This window comes from Artibeus jamaicensis, unplaced genomic scaffold (assembly GCF_021234435.1).
Source record: "Artibeus jamaicensis isolate MK-2021 breed Jamaican fruit bat unplaced genomic scaffold, CSHL_Jam_final contig_332, whole genome shotgun sequence".
Taxonomy (NCBI): domain Eukaryota; kingdom Metazoa; phylum Chordata; class Mammalia; order Chiroptera; family Phyllostomidae; genus Artibeus; species Artibeus jamaicensis.
The window spans coordinates 14148781-14175067 of NW_026521788.1; the positions used below are offsets into that span (position 1 = coordinate 14148781).

The 26287-nt window shown below is 38.6% G+C and overlaps 1 pseudogene; it reads right to left on the reverse strand.

The window, feature by feature from the left end:
• Positions 1-4132: 4132 nt before the first annotated feature.
• Positions 4133-24300, reverse strand: LOC119045270 (pancreatic progenitor cell differentiation and proliferation factor-like; annotated as a pseudogene).
• Positions 24301-26287: the final 1987 nt, after the last annotated feature.

The following is a 26287-nucleotide window of genomic DNA, read 5'->3' on the forward strand; positions in this document are numbered from 1 at the left end:
GGCAAGAAAGAAAAAAGACATGAAAATACAAAGCAATTCATGACGGGATTACATATAATAGCTAAAAACTGGAAATAATTCCAATGTCCATCAGGAGATGACAAGCTAAGTAAAATTATAGTACATCAACACAACAGAGTTCTTCACGGTTCTGAAGCCATCTCAGGGATGCTTCAGTAAGTGAAAAAACAGTAAGACTGGGAAGTGTGTTCATATGCTGCCACTTACCTAACAAAACAAATGTAAATGCATGTGAGTATTCACCAAATAGGCCTACTGTGTTAAAAATAGTAAGAGGTGAAACCATGAACTTTAAAATGCTAAAGGGGAAAATAAAGAATAGGGTAGAAAGAAGACAATTCACATAATTATAAAAATAAATTAAACTTTAAAGCAAGAATCCCTAAAAATCAAAAACAAAATGAAACAAACTTAAATGTGTGGTCGGAATAGAGACTGTACCAAATGATTTTAAAACAAGTAATTTGTGTGTCCAAAGTGATATACACACCAAGACAAAAAGAAACTGGGGGGAAACCACAGTTTACAGTAATCATGTTGTTCACTGTGATATTAGCCTCACTATTTTTAGTGTTGAGTGTGTATCGTCATGTGCTACAAAACACTTCAGCCAACAGCAGACTGCATATACCACGGTGGTCCGATGAGATCATAATGGAGCTCAACACCTCCTACCATCTAGAGACCTCAAGGCCATCATACCATAACATTACAGCACAACACATTACACACGTGCTCGTGGTGATGATGCCAGTGTAAACAAACCTATTGCCTTGCCAGTGCTGTAAAAGCAGAGTTAATACAATTACCGTACAACATGTAAGACTTGACCCTGATAATAAACAACCATGTTACTGTTTCATGTACTTACTGTATTACATTTATCATTATTTTAGAGCATACTTTTCTACTTATAAAAAACTGTTTGCTGTGGCACACTTTGCCATGGTAGCCATCAGCAGCCTCACACATCTTGTGTTTCCTGCGTATGCCAATGGCATCACTTTCTCTCGGGCTCGATTTAATCTCATGTGGTTTTACACAGCTACACACTGCAGGGGCTGGTAGCCTACGAGCACAGGCCATCCCACAGCCTAGATCAGCGATTTTCAACTGTTATCAACTCACAGCACACATAAACTAATTACTAAAATTCTGCAGCATACCAGAAAACATATTTTTTGCCAATCTGACAAATAAAATAGATGTAATTTTGAATCGTTCATGCCAGATGACTGATGTTGTGTTGTCTGCTGTCATTTTTTTTGTTTGACAATTTAAGGGAAAAAAAGGTCAGTTGCCCCTGATTAAACAGTCAGGTTTTGCATGTTTTAAAAATTCTTATGGCACACCTGTTGAAAACCATTGGCCTAGATGTGCGTAGTAAGCTGTCCTTATCTAGGCTTGTGTAAGTGCACTCTATCATGTTTGCACAAGAACAAAAGAGCCTAAGGATGCATTTCTCAGAACGTGTTGCTCCCTTAAGTGATGCATGACTGTACTGTGAAATAAATCAAAAGAATCATTATTTGGTATTTCAATCCAATTATTTTGGAGGCCTACAGCACTAATTCTTGATGAGTAAAAGAAGAAATACAGATGTTAGGTAGAAGCAGACAAGTGAACTACTTGTTATTTTGAAAAGTTATTCTGTGAAGTGTACAAAAAACAAACAAATAGTGGATGTGAGGATTGTTTTTACAGAAATATTTCGGCTAGTGAAAGAAAATTAATTGCAGGTTTAGAAAAGAAACATTAATTCTAGAATCAGAATACTATTTTGCACTTCCTAAATACCAGCAGACGTATACATTTTTCCTCAATAAGGAGATGACCAAGCATCCATTACTTTGCCTCCACACAGAACATACCACAACCTATTAAGTTCTGCCAAAAAAAAATCTGAATTTGACAAAGCTTCTATATCCAACTACCAGTTTACAGGAAATAGAAAGCATTCGGTAATAACCTGGGGACTCAATCAGCACACAAAGGAATCAGTTTCTTTAACAAATAATTTAAAAAGAAAAAACAAAGAAGGTGAAGCCAACAGCTTAAGAGAGAGTCAAGAGATACATTGACCTATCACAATGTGTGGATCTTTTCAGGATACTGATTCAAAAAGACAAAAAAACAACTTTTAAATATTGATACTTAGAGACTATTGGAAATTTGAGCTCACTGGGTATTTAATGATATTTAAGAAATTATTATTGAAGTTTAGGTATTACTTAAGATTTAAATTTATGGTTAATTAGGATTTTTTAAATTTCTTATCTCTCATAGATACAAGTGAAATACTTAGGGCTAACATAGTATGATACCTTTAATTTATTACAAAGTAATACAGGAAAGAGGGAAATGGATAGGATATAAATGAAACTAGATTCATTCTAGTCTATAATTATTAAGGCTGGGCGATAGGTAGGAGAGTTCATTGTATGATTCTACCTAATCATGTACATGCTTAAAAATTTCCACAATAAAAATACTAATCAAACCTGAAACTAATACAAAATAATATATCTAAACTGTAACTGAAAAAACTTAAGAATTAAAAAAATGTTAACTAATCAAAGCTTTTGATTTCTACCTCCAAATAACAAATTTACTTTTGACGAACATTTTCTAGTTATGAGCTCTTCTTCAAAACTAAGATATTATCAAATACTATCAAATATCTAAGATATTATCAAATATTATCAAATATTTTATTACAAAATATTTCAAAACACCCAGAGTATAAGAAATAATAGAGTGAACACCTCTGTATTTACCACCTACGCTAAAATATAAAATACATATTAGAAATATAATGTTTCCTCAATTATATTTCTCCCTCAGTCCACTACTCTGCACCCTCTCCAAAGATTAACACTATTTGAACTTAGTGATGAACAATCCCATATGTGGGAGTTAGTCTTGAAGGACAGCCCTCCAGTGATCAAGAGTTCCATGTGTTCACACCCTTGTGTAGGCCCTCAGTTGGGGTCGGCCCTAACACTTGCTCTTGATTAACAGAATATGATGGAACTGACACTGTGAAACTTCTTAGAGCATAAAAAGCCTTGCCACTTCTACCTGGGAACATCTGCTCTTTGATCAGTCCCTTTTGCTACACTGTGAGAAACCCAGACCACATGGAAAGGCCATGAGTAGCCTGAGCTCTTGGCTGAAAGCCATCATCAACATCAACTGTCAGCCACCTGAGCCAGTCTTCCCGGCAATCCAGGGCAACTGAGCCTTCGACGACTCCAGCCCAGGCCCAGTCGCTGTCTGCATGGGAATCTGAAGAGAGCTGAACCGGGGCCACCAACAAAACCATGAGAGATACAAATATATGTATGTATACATTGATGTTTTCGGCAACTGTGTTTACGAATGATTTTCACACAACCACAAATAACCAGAACATCACATGTCTTATACCCTCACTCGCTATTTATAACATAAAGTACTTTAAAGGAGCAAATAGCCATAGTAAAAATATCTACTCTTTATGGATGCCTTTCTAGCACTGCCCTTGTCACAAAGATGAGCATCGGACCAGGGGTCCCCAAATAACAATGCCTGCACAAAATCTGTCCGACTGGTATAGTCAAACAAGCTAAAAATGTATTCACATTTTTAAATGTGGGGGGGACAATTTAAAAGAAGACTGTGTCATGACCCATGAAAATTATCTGAAATTCAAATGTCAGTGTCCACAATAAAATTTTATAGAAACACAGGCACACTCATTAATGTAAGTATTATCTATGTGTCTTTGGCTATCTTCAACATACAACAGCAGAGTTGAATTGTTGGGACAAAGACCCTACGGCCTTTGTTTGTTTGTTAGTCTGTTTGACGCTGGCTGCTCCCTGTTTATTTCCCACTTGGTGCAAGGCATGAGGGTATGGGGTGTTGAGAAGGCTCAGATGTGACTTGGGTAATAAAGAATGGGATCCCTCAAGTTCCCTTTTGTTTTTCTGTTTTGTGGCTTTGGCCAGCCACAGCCTGCCTGGTGTTCCAGGTAGGGTGAAGAAGGGGTGGGGGTGGGGCAGGAGGGGTTGGGGATGGGCTCCAAGGAGCCTACGCCTCTGGAAGTCTGGTGGCTCCTGACAGCCACTCAGGATGGAGGCCCAATGTTGACTTTTCCGGGCTGGCCACCAGGTGGCTTCCTTCTGGCTTCCAGGTCACAGGTGATCTCGCTGCTGGAGGCCTGGGGAGATTTCGAGTGCTCTGGGCATCCCAACACGGTGGCCATGAATGGGAGAGTGGACTTCCTGAAAAAGACGCTTGCCCACCAGTGACCCAGGTCAGCCTTCGGGAGACCAGGGTGTTAGGGGATGACTTCCGAAGGGCCCTCGGCGCTTCCACAGGAGCTGTTACTGGAAGTGCAGCCTAGGCAACACCAGTAGTAGTCATGGGTAGCCACGACCCAGCTGCTGGAGGGATGGCTGCCATTCTCTTGCCTGTGGACTAGTGGAAAACTCGGCAGTGAACCCCTGCGGACCTTGGTGCGTGATCACAGGGGGCGGGAAGCGGGGCTCTAGGCCACGGAGCCCATTTGCAAAGGACAGCACAGTAGGCCAACCTACGAGTGAGCTGGAAAGTAGTTTTGTGGGTTTTTTTTTTTTGGGGGGGGGTAATTTAATTTTTATTATTGCACAAAGCCTAAATATTTACTATCTGGCCCTTTGGAGAAAAAGTTTGCTGGCCCTTGCCATAAACTTACCAAATGCATCTTACAGAGCAGAGAAATTCATTAGTACACATGAAGAACAATATATAGGAAACTTTGAAACTGACCCACAGGAACGAGGCACAGACTAACCTTTAAAAAGCCATAAAAAACAAAATCCAGGGAGAGAAACAATCTATTCTGACGCCACATCAACTGATCAACAGATCAAAAGACAGACCGGGAAGAAAGGAGAAAATAGTTTCAAGATCATCTGAACTCCCTACTCAGAAGAAAATGATAGTTAAAAGGGGTTTAAAAAGTGTGGTAGGTAGGGCTTCCTGCCAGAGTGAAACAACTTCAAACTGAAATGAGGACTAAGGAAAAAAGAAAAAAGGAGACGCTGAGGAAATCGGTTATACGCAAAACACACATTTTAAATATGCCTTCTAAGTTATAAAATGACAGGTGCATAAAGAACCTCTTAGGGTGAATAACGAGAAGCCCTTAGTGCCAATAATTACCACATATTAATATCCATTATCTCCATATAATTGTAGGCCAGACTTTATCTTTAATAACTGACTATCATTCACGATTAAAGGTTGACATTTCTCTTATGAGCTCTTGTGAGGTCCAAGCAAAGCCCCAAAACAGCATTGGCTTTAGAATTTAATCTGTAGACCAATGAATCCCAAGGAAGTAAAGGATGTTGTAAAATTTTAAAATAATAACAACAATGGGTAAAGAGTAGAATACAATTATCTCTATTTTCTTGAGAATCAGCAAAGTTAAGTAACTGTTCAGTCACAGAACTAACACGTGGCAGAGCCTGGCCTGAATCCAAGACAGTCTCTGATTCCAGGGCCTATGACTCTCCAAAAATTAATTTGGGGATTGTCAAGTAAGTATAAGCCTAAAAACATGAAGGTTGAATCAAAATCAAACATTCTACTGTTAAGTAATATTAGTCATTATACTAGTTGACTATCAGTTACAGTACATTTACCCAATTCATTTCACATCAATATTAGTTTCTTTTTTACAGTATCTCAATTTAATACCAGTTGGAATAAAAAAACCTCAGCTCCACGATGCACTTCAGTCCAGCGCTGACTGACTACATAGCCTGCATACATAGCAGCAATCAGCACATGCCTCTAAAACTCTAAAACAAGTTTAGTATAATTATACAAAATACAAGGATCGAAACGCAAAGGTTTTAGAGGAAAAGGCCTTTAGCCTGATATTCAAAAGAAAAATAACCTCAAAAAAAGCAATAGATTATGGTGGTAAAGTGAGAGAAATCTAAAGAATTTTAATAACATAGTCCTCCTGACCTTTCCAACAAAAAATCTCTACACAGAGGAAGCACAAAGGTCACTGAGGAAATGAGTGAATGAGGGAAGGAATCTAAATGATCAGTTATTATTCCACTCAGGCTTCAGATTCATTTTAATTTGGGGAAGCAAAAGGGGTGTGTAGTCAGCAACTAGACATGCATTTTCATCACAAAATTTGGAAACCCAAAACATCACAGCATCCCTTGGGGGCGGCAGCAGCTGCGCCAGCACACGGACCCTGGGCTAGAGCCATGGCCAGCACTCTCCTGGAGCACAAAGATGTTTCATCTCTGCCACCCCCGGGACCTTCCCAGGTCTGCTTCCTACTAGAGCTCTTTTTGTCTGACTCTGCAAGAGTCTGAACACTGCTTTGCTCTTCCTCATCTTTAAAGTGCAGTGTGGGTATAATCAGCTTACTAAAACTTTAGGTGTTCATGGACAGTAAATGCCATTTTTTTCCTAAGGACTTGTTCTCAAGATGGCCGCAATTATGGCCATTGATTCTAGGGGACAAATTGGTCAGGTTTACTATACCTAATTAACAAGATCAAATCAAATAGCTTGTAGAACATATAATAAATACTTAAAACACAATAAACTCAGGTCTGTAAACTAGTTTGTACTTGTTACTCACTGAAATATTTGGACCATAATTTGACTATATATTTAGCCAAAGCAAACAAAAACTGTTGTGCTACGAGAGATACATAAGCAAAGGCAATGTTTATAGAACTAAATATTCTTGAGTATAAATATATATAAATATATACACATGTGTGTCTTCATATGTATGTACCTATGGGTGTTTCACACCTAATAATGATATGTTAATGTGTTCATATATGTAAGTATTCTTTCACTATAAGTTCTAATAGTTCATGGTTAATATTTAATATGACACTTCTGAAAAAAAAGAACAAAAACCAAAAACACCATAACCCCAACTGTTCAGTATTTATGTAAAGTCTAATTTAGATGACAGAAGTGCTGATAGGAAATTACTAGCAGGTTGTATTAAATTATTTCACTTTTGAAATCTGAATCCCCAAAAGTTAACAGAGAAACCCACATTTAAAAGGGCATTTTAACCATTGACCTTAATACCCAGGTTTTCACATTTCAATTGATTTAAGTGATGGCCTATCTTTAGTTAACATATCCACAAGAATGAGGCGGTCGGTCAAATTAAAACCTCAATTATAAACTTGAAGTGATTTAAACCTAAAATGACAAAAAAAATTGTTAGAATGTGACAGAATTGCGTATGTCCTGACTCAGGCTACATAGAACGTTTTCCGGAAACTTAACAGAGCACAATTCTGATAAACCTAGACATGACTAAACATGATTATAAAATCTGAAGTGCCAATCACATGATATTCAAGTTGATTGCACAATAATGTCTGTGCATACTATGAGTTCTTAGATACGCCGCAATTGTACGTTTTGCTTTTGCTGTTTCCTTTCCCAGTCACTCGCTCCAATCCAGCAGTTGTATCATCTTTAACTCCAACCTTGCCAGGCTGCAGTCAGGTCTAGAACCCCAACAACCAACCACAGTTTACATTTCCATCTGCCCCAAGTTCCTTTGCTGCTGGTACACCTGACAATCCAGCCTACTGAAGCAGAACAAACTCTTTAGGTCAAAACAAAAAAGAGGACTGTAATTCAATGCATTCCATGTTTTTAGAATGCCAGACGTATAACAAAGGCAGGAAAAACTGTATGGGAAGGATTGTTCTGACAGAAACTCAAAGGGAGAATGCATTTTAGATAAGCCCTGAAGAATTAGTAGAATTACAAGAGTCGGGGCAGAAACTGGACTTTGCAATGACACAGAATGATATGAGCTGGCACCACCGGGCAGACATTCCATCTTTCTTGATGGGAGCACAATGACAGCCAACGCTGATTTAGAGCTTACTGTCTTAGACACTGTTTTTATTGCTCTCTCTGTATCCAGTCATTCAATGCTCGTAATGACACTATGAGGGTAAACTGCTATCCCACCATTGCAAACAAGGAAGCTGCCTCACAACTGTGTGGCAACTGTAGGGGTTCAGAACAAACCACCCCAAGATGTGCCTCAGAAGTATGCAGATTACTCTGAGCTAAAGGTAATTTTAGATTCAGACTCGAGAAACTTCTGCCCTTCCCTCTAACTACCCAGAAGAGCCTGAATTAGGGGCCTTACTCATAATAAGAGACTGCCAGAGAGAATTTCTTTTGACCCATCTAGAGGGCAGAGCAAGCTTCTATTTACTAAATGTCTGTTCTTCTTATCAGCCGTCCTCACCCTTTGAAGCTCCCCAGGTGCATTACTTCACTCCTGGCTCAGGGTGTGTTATGCACCTGGATCCCCCTTTCCATCTCAGAACCTCTCCTGTATGTGGGGATCCCATACCGATGTATGTGTTAAATGTGGTTACTTTCTCTTTGCTGGTCTGCCTCACATCAATTTGATTATTAGACCCCCCCCTATCTCAAGGGCAGAGGAAAGTTCCCTCCTCCCCCACACTGCTAAGAAACGACCTGGGTGGGAGAGAGCCTGCAGGGCTAAGTGGCTGAGTGAGTGAATAGTGAACAAGTGTGAAGGGCACACTACTCCTTCAAGAAAGCTTGTGGTCTTCTGGGTGACATGATGACTTTTTCTTTGGCCTATACTTTCTGTACCCTCCACAATAAATATTTAGTTTCATCATCAAAAAAAAATAAGAACATTCATTTTTAAAATGTGTGAGACTAAACGACACAGGGTGATAAGGGCATAGTACATAAAACAGCAGCAGCACCGAATCTCACCTGCAGCATAAGTGGTCAGTTCCCATCGAGTCCACAATTTATACATCCACACACCTCCTCTCCCTTCTGTCCGGTCAGTCCCAGGTGGTGCTGTGTCAGCAGTGAAGTGCCAAACAATCTTAAAACATGCAATTTTTTTAAATGGAGGGCATTTAAGGACTGTTGTTGGTTTTTTCTTGTCTTGGTAGATAAAAATAAGTGCTGTATATGTGGAAGAAGAAATGAGACATCTAACAGAGGAAAAACGAGGACCTCTGCCTGAGATAGGGTACTCTAAAAATAAACCCTAACAAAGTTATTTTTAAAATTCTGTCCCTGTGCATAATAGGATGTCTGGATTTTAACAAACGGTAACTACCATTTATAAGTAATCTTTGTGTGCTCATGTGCCACTCACTGTGCCATGTGATGTACATACATATGTCCTTATGCAGGCTTCTTATGCATGAAGAATGATACATTGCTGCATTTTAGGAATGCATTTAACAGAAGAGTAATTTTCTCAATGTCAGTGAAACAGAAAAAAGGGGCTTATAAATACCGAATCACTGAGGTATAAAATTACTTCCTTTACAATATTTTTGAATCCTTCTTATTACATCAAAGGAAAATTTGGTTTACTTTGGAAACTTCCACGTTTCAACAATTGCTAATGGAAAGCAGCTCTTGAATCAAAGCCTGAAACAAGCAGCCCTGGCTGGTGTGGCTCAGTGGGGTTGAGTGTCAGCCTGCGAACTGAAAGGGTGCTGGTTAGATTCCTGGTCAGGGCACATGCCTGGGGTGCAGGGCAGGTCCCCAGGTCAGGGTGTGCAAGAGGCCACTGATCAATGTTTCTCTTTTTCCCCCCTTACCCTCTCACTAAAAAATAAATAAATAGGGCTGGCATAGCTCAATGGATTAAGCATGGGCCTGCAAACCAGAAGATCACGGTTCAATTCCCAGTCAGGGTACATGCCTGGGTTGCAGGCCAGTTCCCAGCAGGGGATGCATGAGAGGCAACCATACATTGATATTTCTCTCCCTCTCTCCTTGCCTTTCCCTCTAAAGATAAATAAAGTCTTTAAAAATAAATAAATATTTTTTAAAGCTCTAAGCAAGCAATCATATCTACCTACAATTTTATAACACTGTTTTATTTTCATCATCATTTTTAGGTTTACTCTCTGTTTCAGGAAAGCCATCGTAATCTTCAATTTATGATAGTGAGGTCAAATTTCATTTCTTAGAAAAATAATTTATACTGGTAAAATTTGAGTTATTTAAAAGGTAACACTTAAATTATCTCTTTTAAAAATTAGTATCTGTGGGTCATGAATATAGCAACCAAAAAAAAAAAAAATCACGCACTCTGGGATCTGAGCCAGACCATCTGGAGCACATTTGAGTTCTGCCTCTCGATATCTGTGTGACATTTAGCCCACTGCCCTAATCTCCATGACCTTCAATTCCCTCATCCATGAAATGGGATCAGCAATTATGCAGGAGTGGGTAACGTAGGCTTTTTGTAATACAAATAAATAACGCACTAATTAATGAATAACAATACAAGAAACTGTGTTTCATGTACTCACAACTGTAACTCCACTTTTGCCCACCACTATATATCTATTTTGTAGCAATGTCAGTAGAATCCAATGAGTTAATATAGTTAACTGCCTCAAAACCATCCTGCTATAGAGTGAACTCTCAATAAATATGAGCACTTCTAATTTTTTTAAAAAGGAGGGAAATGCAGTGAATTTAAATGAGCTATTTTTATTTTTTTAATTTTTTATTGATTATGCTGTTACAGTTGTTCTATTCCCCCTTTCATTCCCCTCCACCCTACCCCCCCATCCCCACCATTACCCCCCCTTTAGTTCACCTGGAGTCAGACATTTAAATATCTAGATAATCATTTTCTTTCCTTGGAAAGAACACAAGACAGGAAAAGCTACATTCAAGGGACTCAGGAAATACCAGGAAAACAATACACAGAACACAGTCACTTGGTGGACCCTGTACCAAAAGTGATCCCTAGCAAAGTAGTTGCCCAAATTCCGTACAGAGAAGAAGGGCAGGGCAAAATGAGATAACCGTAACCAGGGAACCTTATCAAATGGCTCCCTGTCACATGCTCACTCCTTATACCCCTAATCTTGGTAAAGAATGGTTAGAGTCACACCTCAGGGTTCTAGGACACAGGGTCAGAATAAAATACTTTTAAAAACTTAAAACAGTTCCCTAAGATCCATCCATCAATACTGACTTAAATCCTGCTAAGGGTAAAAAGTCTTCATCTCAGATACATAAACTCTACTGAAGGGTCAATGTCATACTTACAGAACACTCTTCCGTCAAACTGGCTCTTTCCTGATAATTCTTTCTCTGATAAACTGGTTGCACTAACAACAAACTAAATGAAAGTGATCGTAGTAGCTCAGTGTATCTGTTCAATCCTACCATTCTTGGACTTAGCCCTTTAACGCAGTTTGTTACTGATCACACCCACTGTCTCGAAAAAGCCTGTACTGGAGAGGTAGCTTATTTTCCATATCATTTGTTAATTGTACTGGCAACCACTCTAAAAGTTCCTGGGATAAGCTTAAATAACATTTTTTTCAAGAATGATTTTAAGAGCATATTATACTTGAATGTTTTCATTCAATTCAAAACCAAAATAAGTTTCTAGTATGTGCTAACTACTATGCTGAGAACACAAGCCATCATGATTTTTACCAAACCTATGTACAACTTATTCTACATTAAAAAATTTTTTCTATCTTGTAAGAGTTCCATCACATAAAATAATCCATAAAAACAATATGGGGACTTCCACTTAATGGTAGTACATGGAAAGACATCACAAGTTAACGTTCCAGTCCTCGCAATAAGAAAAAAGTGAAAAAATAGAAATCAACCACTGTCCTAGATCCCTCAGAGAATTGATGTTACAGGTCAACACCCCCAAAATTGGAGAGACAGGCAAATACAGAGAATCATAGCTTACTGGGAACAGAAGCCCAATTCAGAAGCCAGTATCAGTGCGAAACATTTAAGCTGTGAATAACAATTGCCAGAGGATCAGTGTGGACTGGCTTGAGAGTTTAAAAGTCCAGGGATCCCAGTCTTAGGAGGCCCCCCACCCTTTCTTGATTTTCACCTCCATGAACCCCAGCAGGTCCTCAGGGTAAAGACTGAAGGAAGTACTGTTCATGTTTCTGGCAGGCAGAAGAGACAGGTAGCAGTTTTGAAATCCATCCAGATCTCTGTTTCCCTGAACAAAAGTCTGCTCTATAGGGAAATTTGTCAGGGCCTAACTGACTTGGGCTTCTGGGGAAAAGAAACATGCGACTTCAGCACGCCGTGAGCTTCCTGTCTCACCTAAGGGAGAAAAGAAAGGATAAGAAATATCTTGAAGGCTACAGTCCATTTCTCTTCAGAAAGCATGTAACCAAGAAGAGAGTGAAATGAAATAGTTGAAGTATTAGAAAAACTTTAACAAAATCCAGCATGTTTGTGACAAAACATTCAGCAAAGTGTGAATAGAGGGAACATACCTCAACGTAATAAAGGCCATACATGACACACCCATAGCTATCATCCTACTCAATGGTGAAAGCTAAAAGCATTTTCTTTAAGATCAGGAACAAGACAAGAGTGTCCACACACTCATAGTAGGGGATTTTAATCATCACTTCTATTCAACAAAACACTGGAAGTTCTAGCTACAGCAATCGAATAAGAAAAAAGAAATAAAAGGCATCCAAATGGAATAGGAAAAAGTAAATCTGTCAGTCTTTGCAGATGACATAATACTAAAGATTCACAAAAAAAACTATTAGAAGTGATCAATAAATTCAGTAAAATAACAGAATACAAAAATAATATTCAGAAACTGTTTGCATTTTTATACACTAATAGCAAACTGTCAGAAAGAGAAATTAAGAGAACAATCCTACTCTGGCTAAGTAGTTCAATTGATTAGAGTATCATATTGATATGCCAAGGTTGCAGAAAAAGCATTTGAAATAACCAACACTTATTCTTAATAAAAACAGATGAGAGGAGATCCAAGATGATAGAAGAGTAAGTGGAAGCTGCACTAACTTTTAATTTAGGATTTAAAACTAAATTGTAGAGAAATCATCTGGAATAACCAACCGAACAATAGCCAGACAGAGGCCTTATCACCACAGACAGAAGAAAGCACTTAACCACAACATGACCAATGGACTAAATTAACAACTGAAGAAGACAGCCACAGACTGTGGATTGCTCGTAGTCTCCAACAGGCTGCCTAGGGCCAGACTGGGACACCATCTGATATGGCCAGGGATGGTTATCCAGAAAGAGAAGACAGTGGTTCTAGATTCTAAAGACTAGATTCTAATGAGATGAATTCCACCACATTCTTCATGATTTGTGTTATTTTCTCCCCTGCACAGCTTTTTAACATTTCTTGTCCTTCAACACTGTGCCTGTTAGGTCACTAGTTATTATATTACAGTTTATTCAGATCTCATATTTTGCTTCTCCTTTCTCTTACTCCATTTTACTTTCTTCTTTCCTCTTCTTATCTTCATTTTAATTTTTATTTTCTTTCTTGCTAAAACTTGTTTCCATTCTGCACTCTTACTATTTCTTCCCTCTCTAGCCTCTCAAAACCATTTTTGTTGTCATTAGTCATCTCACATTGTTTTTCTCATTCTTAAAAATACTCTTAACCTCCCTCCACCATCATCAGTCTTTGCTCCTTGGTTGTTGACATGGTGGTTGTTACAACATTTCTTCTATTCTATTTCTAGATCTTCACTATTTTTGTATTTCAAATCTCCATTTTCTTCCTCACCTACTCCACTTCCTCCTGCCCTTTCATTTTTTGTTTTAAGTTTTCATTTTTTCCTGTCTTAGCCTGATTTTCATTCCTCATTCTTAAGACTCCTATCCCTCTATCCTCTCAAAATAACTTCTCTTTCCTCTAGACATCTCCTTAGCTTTTCTTTCTTTTTTCCCCCTCTTATTCCTATCCCACTTACATTAATCTTCACTCATTTGTTGTTGATAAGTGCTGTGGTGGATCTGTTTCTACAATTTGGTTCCTTTTTTTCTTTTTTTCTTTCTCACTGTATTTTCTTAAATTTCTGCTTAAGCCTAATACTGTATGCTTCCCTTCTCACTCTCCATTCTGCCTTTTTCCATCCCTTTTTTATTTGTGATATAAATGGTACTTTCTTCACCTTGTCTCTATTCCCTACTCTTATTATTGTTCTTCCCTCTACCCTCTCAAAATCATCTTCCTTTCCGTTAGTCAACTCACATTTGTTTTTCCTTTCTTATAACAGCTTTAATCTCTTTACAAATTAATTAATTTTTGCTCATTTGATGTTGACAGTGTGATTCTGGGTGGGTGTTATTTTTGCAGGTGTGGGTTTGTTATGTGGGCTATTTTGTTTTGTTCTGGCCCAACCTGTACAATAGTATACAACAGGCAGTGGGCAGAATGACTCTTGGGCAGAATGACTCTTGGTCAGCCAATTGGAGAGAAGGACCCACTAAAGAATGACCCAACAACCAAGACCAAATAACAACCAGAGAGCCCACATGAACAGCATAAAGGGCAACCCAAGAGCATCAAGGTCAGGAGATCAAGGAGACTAGACCACAGAGTGCCAAAGGTTTCCTACCACAGAAGTTCAAACCATGAAGACATGGAGTCAAAGCAGACTGATCCAAGAAGCAGAAACAAACAAGACGACTCACCTAAAATTGGAAGACAAAAAAACAACTCCCAATCAAAAGGAAAAGAGAAATTCCCCCGAAAAAGTGCTAAATGAAATAGAGGCAAGCAAACTAGCAGACATGGAGTTCAAAATAATGGTTATAAGGATACTCAATGAGCTCAGTGAGAACTACAAAGAACTCCTAGGAAGCTACACATAACTTACTGTGAACTACATTAGCATGAAAAAGGACATAGAAACTATCTTTCCAGACAGAGCAAGAAAATGAAAAAAGACTCAAAAAGAATAAAGAGGGTTTAAGAGAGCTGCAGGACAAATGAAATGTAATAAAATCTGTAACATAGGACTACCAGAAGGAGAAGAAGAGGAGCAAGGGACAGACAACCTGCTTGAAAAAGTAATGACAGAGAACTTCCCTAACCTGAGGAGAGAAAAATTGATGCAAGTCCAGGAAGCACAGAGAGTCCCAATCAAGAGAAACACAAAGAGGTCCACTCCAAGACACATCATAATTAAAATGGCAAAATTTAAAGACAAAGAGACAATCTGAAAGGCAGCAAGGGAGAAACAGCTGATAATATACAAGGGAGCTCTGATAAGGCTATCAGCTGATCATTCAACAGAAACACTACAAACCAGAAGTGAATGGTAAGAAATATTCCAAATAATGAAAAGCAAAGGCCCATAACTAAGACTACTCCACCAAGCAAGTCTCTTATTTAAAATGGAAGGCAAAATAAAGATTTTTTCCAGACAAAATAGAAAGGCCAAAAAAATACATCTCCACCAAACCAGCATTGCAAGAGATGCTAAAGGGACTGCTTTAAGAAGATGAAGAAAAAGAGAAAGAGGGAGAGGAACACAGGTACAAAGGCAATGAATAAGTACCTATCAATAATAACCTTAAATGTAAGTGGATTTAATGCTCCCATCAAAAGACATAGGGTAGCTGAATAGATAAGAAAACATGGCCACATATATGCTGTCTACAACAGAACCACCTCAAAACAAAAGATCTACACAGACTGAAAATGAAGGGATGGAAAATAATATTCCTAAAAAACAGACACGAAAAAAGCTGGGGTAGCAATACATTATATCAGAAAAAATAAACTTCACACTGTTGGGAGGGGGTGGGATGGGAGTAAAAGACGACACTGTACTTGAACAACAACTAAACTTAAAAAAGAAAGAAAGAAAAAAGAAACTTCAAAACAAAGGTCATAAAAAGAGACAAAGAAGGACACTACATAAGACTTAAGGGAATAATCAAGAAGACATAACACTTGAGTACATATATGCACCCAACACAGGAGCACCCAAATATATAAGGAATATTCTTCTAAGAATTCAAGAAAGATATCAACACCAACACACTCATAGCAGGGGATTTTAACACCCCACTATCAACAATGGATAGCTCTTGCTATCCATTGCTATCCAGCTCTTGCAAACAAAGAATCAACAATAATATTATGGCACTGCCTGACACTCTAGATCAAACGGACTTAATTGGTACACACAGAACTTTTCACCTTAAAGAAACAAAATATGTATTCTTTTCAAATGCACCTGGAACATTTCAAAGATAGACCACATGGCAGGACACAAAACAAGCCTCAACAAATTCAAGAGTATTGAAATCATATCAAGCATCTTTTTGAATCACAATGGCCTGAAACTAGAAACCAACCTCAAGGAAAAAACTCAAAAACATTCAAATTCATGGGGACTAAATAACATGGTATTAAATAACAAATGAATAGTCAATATTGAGATCAAAGAATAAGTCAAAAAGTACCTGGAAACAAATAAAAATAAACACACAGCAGCACCAAACCTATGGGACACAGCAAAGGCAGTCCTGAGAAGGAAGTTCATAGCAATACAGGCCTATGTGAAAAAAGATAGAAAAATCTCAAGTAAACCACCTAACTCTACATCTACAGGAACAAGAGGAAAAACAACGAACAAAGCCCAGAGAGAGTAGAAGAAAGGAAATAATCAAGTTCAGGGCAGAATTAAATGACATAGAGACTAATAGATAATTCAAAGGATCAACAAATCCAGGAGCTGGTTCTTTGAAAAGAAAAACAAAACTGACAAGCCTTTAACCAAGCTCATCAAGAAAAAAAGAGAAAGGACCCAAATAAACAAAATCGGAAATTAAAGAGAAGAAATTACAAGTGATACCACAGAAATACAAAGGATTGTAAGAAATTACTACAAACAACTATATGCCCAGAAATTGGACAACCTAGGTGAAATGGACAAATTTCTAGAAACATATAATCTTCCAAAACTAAATCAAGAAGATGCAGAAAGCCTGAATAGACTGATAGCAAGTAGTGACACTGAACCAGTAATTAAAAAACTCCCCATACACAAAAGCCATAGGCCAGACAGTTTCACAGGAAAATTTTACAAAACATTTAGGGAAGAGCTAACTCCTATCCTGTTCAAACTATCCACAAATTTTCAAGAAGAGGGAACACCCCCAAACTTTTTTTATGAGGCCAGTATTATTATAATTCCAAAGCCAAGTAAAGACACAACAAAGAAGGAAAACTACAGGCCAATATCACTGATAAACATAGATGCTAAAATCCTTGACAAAATATTAGCAAACTGGTCCAGCAGTAAATTACAATGATTATATAGTATGATCAGCTGTGATTCATCTCAGGGATGCAAGTATGGTATGTTTGCAAATCAATAAACTTAACATGCCACATAAAGAAAATCAAAAGACAAAAATCACATGATCATATCAATAGACGCTGAAATAGCATTTGATAAGTACAGCACCAATTTATGATAAAAATGCGCAGCAAAATGGAAATAGAGGAAGCATATCTCAACATAATAAAGGCCGTATATGAGAAACCTACAGCCAACATCATACTCAACAGGCAAAAACTAAAAGCTTTCCCACTAAGATCAGGAACAACACAAGAATGGCCGCTTTCACCACTTTTATTCAACATAGTTTTGAAGTTCTAGTCAAAGTAATCATACAAGAAAAAGAAGTAAAAGCCATTCAAATTAGAAAGAAGTAAAACTATCATTATTGCAGATGACATGATAGTGTACATAGGCGCCACCAAAAAACTATTTGACCTAATAAATGAATTTGGCAAAATGGCAAGAAACAGGGTCAATACTCAGAAACTGAAGGCATTTTTTGTACATCAACAATGAAATATCAGAAACTAGGGAAAAAACCTTATTTACTGTAGTGACAAGAAAAACAAATACCTAGGAATAAGCCTAACCAAGGAGGAGAAAGACCTGTACTCAAAAAACTACAGAATGCTAAAGAAAAAAATTAAGGAAGATACAAACAAATAAAAGCATATACCATGTTCATGGATTGGAAAAATTAACATAATTAAAATGTCCATACTACCCAAAGCAATCTATAGATTCAACACAATCCCTATTAAAATACTAGTCAGATATTTCACAGACTTAGAACAAATATTTCAAAAATGTATGTGAAACTAAAAATAACCCCAAATAGCCCCAGCAATTTTGAGAAAGAAGACAGAGTAGGAGGGATCACAATACCTGATACCAAACTCTATTACAAGGCCACTGTAATTGAAATAGTGTGGTACTGGCATAAGAACAGACACATAGATCAATGGAACAGAATAGAGAGCCCAGAAATAAACCCATGTCTCTATAGTCAATTAATATTTGACAAAGAGGACACAGGCAAAAAATGGTGTTGGGAGAACTGGAATGGTACATGAAAAAAATGACTCTACCACCAACTTACACCATACACCAGAATAAACCCATAATGGATAAGAGATTTAAACATAATCCATGACACCATAAAAGTCCTAGAGGAAAACATAGGCAGTAAAATTTCAGATATCCCACACACCTATATTTTTGCCAGCATATCTCCTAGGACAAGGGAAATAAAGGAAAGACTAAACAAATGGGGCAACGTCAAATTAAAAGCTTCTGCACAGCTAGAAGAAACATCATCAAATTGAAAAGGGAACCAACCATATTGGGAAACTTATTTGCCAATGATACCTCAGACAAGGGCTTCATCTCCAAAATGTATAAAGAACTCACATGACTCCACACCAGGAAGATGAAACAATCCAATTAAAAAATGGGCAAAGGACCTGAACAGACACTTCAAGAAGGATGTACAGAGGGTCCATAGGCCTTTGAAAGGATGTTCAACATCACTAGCCATCAGACAGATGCTAATTAAAACCACAATGAGATACTATGTCACATTGGTCATAATGGCCATCATAAACAAATCAACAAATAAGTGCTGGTGAGGTTGTAGAGAAAAGGGAACCCTAGTGCACTGTTGGTGGGAATGCAGACCAGTGTAGCCACTGTGAAAAACAGTATGCAATTTTCTCAAAAAATGAAAAATGGAACTGCCTTTTGACCCAGCAATTCCACTGCTGGGATTATACCCTAAAAATTCTAAAGTATCAATTCAAAAGAATCTATGCTCTCTTATGTTCACAGCAGCGCTATTTACAATAGCCAAGAGCTGGAAACATCCTAAGTGCCCATCAGTGAATGAGTGGCTCAAAAAACTGGTATACTACACAGCAAAGAGAAAGAAGGAACTCCTACCTTTAGCAACGGCATGGATGGAACTGGAGAGCACTATGCTAAGTGAAATAAGGCAGGGGGCAAAAAATAAATACCATATAATCTCACCCATAACAGGAACCTAATGAACAAAACAAATGAGCAAAATAGAACCAGGGGCATGGAATCAAGGAACAGACTGACAGGGACCGGAGGGGAGGGGAGGGGTCAGAGGATAAGTGGGAGAAGAAGGGGAAGGGTCTAGTCGAGAAACAAGTATAAATGACCCATGGACATGGACGACAGGGTGGGGACTGTGGGAGCTGGGGATGGGCAGGGCAGGGGAGAACAATGGGGGGAAGTTAGGACGACTGTAACAGAACAACAGTAAAAACACAGATGAGAGCCCTGGCTGGTATGGCTCAGTGGACTGAGTGCCAGTCTGTGAACCTAAGGGTCATCAGTTCAATTTCCAGTCAGGTCACATGCCTGGGTCACAGGCCAGGTCCCCATTTGGGGGAGGGAGTATGAGAGGAAACCACATAGTGATGTTTCCCTCCCTCTGTTTCTCCCTCCTTTCCCCTCTCTCTAAAAATAAATAAATAAATCTTTACAAAAATAGACAAGAACTTTAGACTTTATTCTTAAAATCTAAAAAAAAAACCCTATAGCTTACATCATTCTTAATGGTGAAAAATACATACTTTCTCCATAAGATCAGGAAAAAGGCAAGGATATCCATTCTCACCACTCCTATTCAGCATGGCACTGGAACTCATAGCTACTGTCTTTTTTCGCAGAAGATATGAACTGTTATATAGAAAACACAGCCCTAGCTGGAGTAGCTTAGTGAATTGAGTGCTGAGAACTAAAGGGTTACTAGTTCGATTGCCAGTCAGGGCACATGCCTGGGTTGCAGGCCAGGGCCCCAGTAGAGGCCATGTGACAGGCAACCACACATTGATGTTTCTCTCCCTTTCTTTCTCCCTTTTTTACCCCTTCTCTCTAAAAATAAGTAAATAAAATATTTTTTTAAAGAACCAAAAAACAAACAAACAAAAAGACTCCTGGAACTAATAATGATTATAGCAAGCTATGAGATACAAAGTAATTACGCAAACACTAAATGCTTTCCTATATACCAGCAATGAACAACTGGAATTTCAAATTAAAAATACAATACCAGACATCAGAGGGAGGGAGGGAGGGAGGGAGGGAGGGAGGAAGATGCACAGACCAGCCTAAGTATAAACCTATATACAAGGAGATAACAAAACAAATGAAAGAAACCAAAGCTTTATTTAGTTTTTTAAAAAGACTGTATTTATTTATTTTTAGAGAGAGGGGAAAAAGGGGAGAAAGAGAGGGAGAAAAATATCAGTGTGTGGTTGCCTTTCACGTGCCCCCAACTGGGGACCTGGCCCGCAACCCAGGCATGTGCCTTCACTAGGAATCCAACTGGCGACCCTTTGCTTCACAGTCTGGTGCTCAATCCACTGAGCTACACCAGTGAAGGCAGAAATCAAAGGAGATTTAAAGAAATGGAGAGATATTCCATGTTTATGGACAAGAAGAAAAGATATTCAATGTTTATGAACAAAAAGACTTAATACTATTAAGATGGCAATTCTTCCCATTTTAGAGATTCAACACAATTTCAATCAAATCCCAGCAAATAATTTTGTGGCTATCAACAAACAGATTCTAAAGTTTACGTAAATAGACAAAAATCCCAGAAAAACCAACACAGTATCAGTCAGAGGACTGACACAACCCAACCTGAAGACTTACTCTAAAGCTACAGTAGTCAAGACACTGTGGTATTAGTAAAAGAACAAACAGCTTGATGGAACAGAACAGAGAACCAGGAAACCAGCTCCTACAAATATGTTTGAGCGACCTTTAACAAAGGAGCAAATACAATTTAACAAAGAAAGTACAATATTTTCAACAAATAACCTTGAACAACTGAACAACCATATGCGCACATACGCATCTAAACACAGACCTTACACCTCTCACAAAAACTAACTCAAAATAGATCTCAGACCTAACTGTAAGTGTAAAACTATAAAACTTCTGGGAGATGACACAGGAGAATATCTAGGTGTTTTGGGGGTTTGGTGACGAGTTTTAGGCATGATCCATTAAAGAAAGTCAAGTTGTACTCCATTAAAATTAAAAACCCTGGCTCTCTGAAGGACACTATTAAAAGAATAAAAGGACAAGCCACAGACCAGGAGAAAATATTTGCAAAAGACATATCTGATAAAGGTCTTATATCCAAATTATACAAAGAATTCACAAAACTAAGTAATAAGAAAACAAAAGCCCAATTTTATAAATGGGAAAATGATCTGAGTAGGCACTTCAACAAAAATATCCAGATGGCAAATAAGCACGTGAAAAGATCCTCAACCTCACATGCCATTAGGGAACTGCCAACTAAAACAATGAGGCCCAGCTAGTGCGGCTCAGTGGATTGAGTACCAGTCCATGAACCAAAGGGCTGTAGGTTCCATTCCCAGTTGCAGGCACATGCCTGGGGTACAGAACAGGTCCCCAGTAGCGGGGCACACAAGAGGCAACCATACATTGATGTTTCTCTCTCCTTCTTTCTCCTTCCTTTCCGATCTGTAAACATAAATAAATAAAATATTTAAAAAAATAACAACAATGAGCCCTGGCTGGTGTGGCTTAGAGGATGGAGCACTGGCCTGTGAAGCTAAAGGTCACCAGTTTGATTCCCAGTCAGGGCTCATGCCTGGGTTGTAGTCTGGGTTCCCCCTTGGGGGGTATGTAAGAGATAACCAAGTGATACATCTCTCACACATTGATATCTCTCTCCCTCTATCTCCACTTCCCTTCCTGCCTCTCTAAAAATAAATAAGATCTTTTTTTAAAAAAAGAGAGAAACCACCACAAACGTATTAAAATGGCTAAAATCCAAAACACGGATAGCACCAAGTGTTAGCAAGGATGTAGAGCAATAGGAACTCTCATCCGCTGCTCTTAGAAATGCAAAATGATACAAGCACTTACTTACAAAGCTAAAAGTGGTCTTGGCGTATGATCCAGCAGTTGTGCTCCTTGCTATTCACTCAAATAAATTACAAACTATGTTTTACAAAAACTTACATATGAATGCTTGTAGCAGATTTATTTATACTTGCCAAGAACCTGGAAGCAACCACAATGTGCTTCAGTAGGAGAAAGGATGAACTGGTGGATCCATACAATAGACTATTATTCAGCACTAAAAAGAGATGAGCTATAAAGCCATGAAAATACATGGAGGAACCATAAATTCATGTTGTTAAGTGAAAGAGAAAAAAACTCTAGTCTGAAAAGCCTACACACTGTTTGATTCCAAGTCTATGACATTCTGAAAAAGGCAAAACTATAGAAAGTAAAAAGACTGATGGTTTCCAGGGGGCTGAGAGAGGGGAGAGGGATAAATAAATGGAGCCCAGAGGACTTTTACTATGATACTGCAGTGAAGAGCTACAGACATTATACATTTGTCAAAACCCATAGAACTGCACCCCGCAAATTTTTTTAAATTTGGTACTTGAGCAAAGATGCTATTTTATTTGCCATTTTGAAATCCAGTACTGAGCAGAGTGCCTGGCAAAAAGAGGTATGTCAGTGTTGGAGATATTAAAGGTTATAAGGCATAAAAGCATGAGAGCTCTGAAAACACACTCATACAGCTGGTGTGATCTGGCGGTCACAAATTCAAGAAGCTTCCACAAAAGAGGAGATATTCAAAGGACGGAGAGACCTTTCCTAGGCACACAAGGGTGGGTAGAATATACAATTTGAACAAAAGCCCAGAGATGGGAGGAGGGGGAGTAATGGCAAGAGGATAGATTCTGGGGATTTGGTGTTTGAATTTCCTCCTAAGCCAGAACAGTTATTTAGACACTACAATTAAATAATTAATTGTACTGGCAGTTAACAAAATTTATTCATAAATGACAGGGTGTGTACATTTGCAACTCTGTTATTGCATGAATGTTATGATATTTGTTTACATAATCTTTCTTTTCTTTCCTTTCTTTATTTTTTAATGCAAGCTTTGCAATGGTTTTTGGCCAAAAGACATTAAGGTCCTGATTTGACTTTTGTCCCTTGACCAAATTAGCTTCACTAAAAACAGCCTTTGTTTAGTGCAAGAAAAACTAGAAAGGTGTATGTACAAAATAAAGTAAATCTAACTGCAACATTAGACAATTTTCTACTGATAAGTTAGAAATGTCCTAGCCTCCTCTGAAGGATCATACATTATTGCTTCATACAGTACGTGTTCAAGGTTTTTCAGTGCACCTATTCCAAGACATGCATATGACATCAAAATGATAATCTCTATCAAAAATCACTAACACAATATCCCATATGATTTTTATTTTCAAGCAAAATACAAGAAATTTGGATAATTCTAAGTGTTGAATTTTCTAAGTTTTTTTGCCATTTCTTAAGAAACATTGATTAAGGAAAAACAAAACACGTGTAAAAAAGTGATTGCTGCAATCTAAGCATTCCCACTGAAAACAAGCAAGCACTCGGAGGAGCAAACCTTTTATTGCCAAAGTAAACATGAAAGTAAACGCTGCTAAGGAAGAACATTTCAAACCCAGGAAGGACAAATCTTGGGATCCCTGGGCCAGGAAAATAAGTTTCAACCTTCCAACTCAGGTCATGGACTGTCCTCTCAATTCTCTCACAATTTCACATTCAAAATGTGGGTGGGAAAACTTTTCGGAACAAGAGCTCCACGCTGACTCTCAGTGTAAGAACGGAACACACACTGTCAGCAGAAACGCAAGCGATGTGACGTGACGTGAGCAGCTGAGCTCCAGGGGCAAATAAAAAGACCAGAGACCAATAATATCTTCTTATAAGGCCGTCGGGCATTACTCTGCATTTGAGGATTTTTTACACATACGTATGTTTATTATTTTATTTTTCAATTTCAGTTGGCATTCAATATTATAGTAGTTTAGGGTGTACCGCATAGTGGTACACATTCATATAACTCACAAATTGATCCCGTGGTAAGTCCAGCACCCACCTGACAGCACACGGTTGTCACAGTGTTACCGGCTGCATTGCCCGTGCTGGACGGTACAGCCCCGTGACTGTTCTGTAACTGCCCACTCATACTTCTTCAACCCCTCCCATCTGGAGGTTTTTCACCCAGGCCCCAACCCCCTCCCATCTGGAAACCATCAGTTTGTTCCTTGAGGATATTTCTTAAAGCTAGTATTCTATATTCTACTTTTATATGGATCAAACATTTATAATCACAAAATAAAATAAAGTGAGCCCACTTTCCAGCTATCACAGTGAGGAAGGTAAAGAAAAAGTAAGCGCACTGGGGAGCTGAATTGGGCCCTGCTGAACCCGGCTGGTGAGATACAAATCGGTGTAACCTTTCGGAGGAAGATTCGCCTGTAACCGTTTGAAGGAAAATAAAATAAAAGGGATGTAAAAATGTCCATGTACTTAGCGCATGTTCCACTCTGGGCAACACATGACAAGCCCTGCATGGGTCCTGAACTTGACGAGTTAGTCTCTCCTCAGTCTTTAGGGCAACATAAAAGAGCCTAGTGTGCCCACAGCCCCACTGTGCCACCTTCGCCTGGGAGCGACTGGGCCTCGGGGCCCAGGGAGCCACGTTACTCCCTATGAGGTCTCTGCATGAAACATGTAGTACTTCATGCATTAAATAAAAAAGTAAATACACAAGAAGCCTTTAAACTCAGAAATAAAAAGAACTTACTAGGGAAGCAGTCCCTGAGCTTTACAATTTAGTGCTTTGCAACAAGCCAGTGGTAGGTACAATGTATTATATATAGTACAATGTATTATGCCCATTTTCCAGATAGGAAAACTAAGATACAAATCAACCAGGTCTAGTGGTAGAAATGCAGATTTGTCCTTGCACTGCAAATTTTAAATCTCCTTTTTTCTGAACGCCTCAAAATCCTCACACTGTGTGAATACCCCACACAAGCATACCAGTGTGATAAGGCTGGTGCCTACCCCAAGTTCCCCTTCTTGCCCCCCCAGCCGTGACCCAGTGACACTCCTACATACCAATGTGATGTGCTCATGCCTTGGGCTTGAATGAATGTCATACATCTTTTTCACTTCTGTCAGCCTCTCTGTGCTGTTCCTCCACACCCCCATCCGACCGACCACCAATAGAACCCATTTTTAATAACATAATTATTTCATACAACACAGTCTGGCTCTACAAGCCCTTTGCTTTCATCACTACTCTAAGGGAAGTATTTACAAGGAATAGTTTTTGAATGAAAGTTACTAAGGGATTGAGAGATTGGCATTGGCCAATCAAATTGGCATCAAATGAGCAGGGTTTGCATGATTATTTGCCTTCAAAAGATAGAAATATTATTATATTATCATATATGTATACCTTTGCCTGATTTCTTACTCATTTCTAACATCCTATATCTACATGTTACTTAAATATAAATATTTTTTTAGGCCAACGTAATCTCAACACTGTCCTGCAGGACATGATGTTGGCAGAGCCTATCCACCAGCTGAGTACTTTTGTGCTCAACAGCCATACACTGAGCATAAGATGTGCTAGACCCTGGGTGTGGGAGGCAGACTTGAAAATGGAGAAAAGGCATAAATATGCCCTCTAACAGCCCATTGTCTAGTTAGTTGAGGAAGACTAATTAATAATTACCAAAAAATGTGATAAATGCCATGACAGTTGAATGCATCCGGGCAGGCGGGGGGGGGGGGGAGTGGCGGGGAATAAGGGGACTAAATGGTAATAGAAAAATTACAATAAAAAATGTTTAAAATAGACTTCAAGTGTTACAGCACTACAGAAGACTGGGGGACTGTCACTACCTGCAGAAGTCCAGGCTGCTTACAGGAGGAGCCAAAACCTAGAACTAGGTTTTGAAGATTTGCAAAGAATTTCCAGGAAGAGAAAAATGAGAACAGCACATACTAGCAAGAGCAAACTTGTACAAAGACATGGAAGAACTCAAAGGCACAGTCCCTTTGGGGAAAGGTTGGAGAAATAAGTATAGAATGGTCACAAAATCAGATGTTTCAGGAAAAACAAAGGGTAAAAATGGTAAGTTGTAAAGGGACAAGAT